General features: G+C 33.1%; 1 non-coding gene across 1 annotated transcript; it reads left to right on the plus strand.

Annotated features, from left to right (window-relative positions):
• Positions 1 to 2,066: 2,066 nt before the first annotated feature.
• LOC139039277 (small nucleolar RNA SNORA70) lies at positions 2,067 to 2,199 on the plus strand. The gene has a single exon (XR_011492598.1). It is a non-coding gene; the product is annotated as a small nucleolar RNA SNORA70 (small nucleolar RNA).

A 2,199-nucleotide genomic window follows, 5' to 3' on the forward strand; every position in this document is an offset into this window, starting at 1 on the left:
GTTTTGTTTATTTTTTCCTTGGATTCTTTCTCTTTTGGTTAGAAGTTCATGGTTGTCAAGTATATTTTCTTCATAATAGCAAAACTAACAAGAACTTAAGTTTGCTTCTCTTTCATATTTGTATAACAATATATACCTTCTTTTTATTAATTCAGTGTTTACCCTTAAACTTATAACATGCACACTCAACCAGTCTAAGATATTGTCAGCCTCTTTCGAACAATACACAATCTCAGAAGCATCAATTCTCTGATCATTCATGTTATTACAGTAATTTGATTTCACCTTTTCAAAAACCCTCTCAACTTAGAAAGAAGCATCTATATTCCTTTTAAATACTCAATTTAATTTAGATTTACCAGTATGTTTTACTAACTTTTCTGTCCACAGTTAGTACTTATAGCGAATGTCTCTTCCTGGTTTCATTTTCCTTCATACTGAAGTACAGACATGAGCATATTTTAAGCAGCAATGAATTACTGTTAAACTATTTTAATATTTGTCTGAATATACATTAACTTCAGTCTCACTTTCAAATGATACTTTGAGTATAGACTTCTTGACTATTTTTCCTTAACCATGTGGTGATCCCTGCCATTCTAATGTTTTATCTCTATTTTATTGATGAGAAATCTGCTGATAATGTATTATTGTTTCCTTGTAAGAAATGTTTTTTATCTTGTTGCTTTTAAGATTTTCTCTCTTTCAGTTTTGTTCTATGTTTCACTTTGTTTAGGTGAAACATATGATATATGTTTCATATAAAACATGTTTCATAAATATTTATATGTTTCATATGAAAATAAATGATTTTTTTTTCTTGCTTGAGCCTCAGTGATTACCTACTCATATATTGCTTCTTTCTTGTATTTTGTTTATTCTATCACTAGGGAGCTCCTACTCAACAGCTACTGAGCCTTCTTTGGGATTTCCCTTGTGGTCCAGTGGTTAAGAATCTGCCTCCCAAGGCAGGGGATGCAGGTTCCATCCCTGGTTGGGGAACTGAGCCTGCGCATCACAATGAAGAGCTCATACAGGCAAAATTTTAAAAAGCAAATTAAATAAAAATAAATATATAAAAAATTCATAGGGTCTTTTCATTCTAGCCTCGTATCTCTTAATTTCTTTTTCATATTTTCTATCTCTTCATAACTGTGATTTCTTAAGCTCTGTCTTCTTGATTTGCTTAAACTGTCCATGTGCCTTTTAATGTCAAAGAAATACATTTTTAATTTTTTAATGTTCAATTTTAGTATTTTTGCAAATCTACCTGTTTGCTTTTATCCTGTTCTCTTCTTTCATTATGGTTCTATTTTTTAAATCGTTTAAATAATTTAAAACATTTATTTTATACTTTCAGGTTTTCCTGTTATTTCTAGTTCTTGAGACAGTTTTCCTGTTTGTTGGGTTTCCTAATCTCTCTCCTGATGGTGTGTTTCTTCACGTGATGTGTAATTTTTTCTTGTGAGCTCCTCATAGTAGGGGGTGTTTACTCTATGAAAATTCCTTGCACCTGAAAGGGTCCTCACAGAAGACCATCCCCACAGAACAGTTTTTAATTTTCTAGTAGATCTGCATTCCCCATTGGTTTTTGGCATCTAGGGATTTTTCTCTTTCTAATATTTTATCAAGCATCTGTAAGCTTTTTTTCCATAAGGTAAGACTAGATCATTCAGATTTACTGCACTAGGTTGCTGGAAATTCCATATAGTCAAAAAGATGGATATTTTCTTTTTAATTCACAATTATGTAAAAAGAGACATTGCTAACTTAGTGTAAAGTAAAAATTATGCATATGTGCAAAGTCTTATAACTATCAACTAAAATCTCATCATTTCTGTAATCCCTAGATTATTAAATTAGATTTGTTTCCTTTGTCTAGATTGTATATTTATTTTGTGATGAGATTGGTAAAGTCTTAGACAGACCTTGTTGGCAAAGTAATGTCTCTGCTTTTTAGTTGCCTAGGTTGGTCATAGCTTTTCTTCCAAAGAGCAAGCGTCTTTTAATTTCATCGTTGCAATCACCATCTGCAGTGATTTTGGAGCCCAAGAAAAGAAAGTCTATTGCAGCCAATTAAGCCGACTGTGCTCTTTCCCCATGGGCGCCCAGCGTGCAACGGCTGCAAACAGCAGCCTCCTTGGTAGTGTATGCAGCCTGTTGCCGGTACAGGTAGTCTAAGGGACCTTGGAGACAACG

This window comes from Odocoileus virginianus, chromosome 17 (assembly GCF_023699985.2).
Source record: "Odocoileus virginianus isolate 20LAN1187 ecotype Illinois chromosome 17, Ovbor_1.2, whole genome shotgun sequence".
NCBI lineage: Eukaryota > Metazoa > Chordata > Mammalia > Artiodactyla > Cervidae > Odocoileus > Odocoileus virginianus.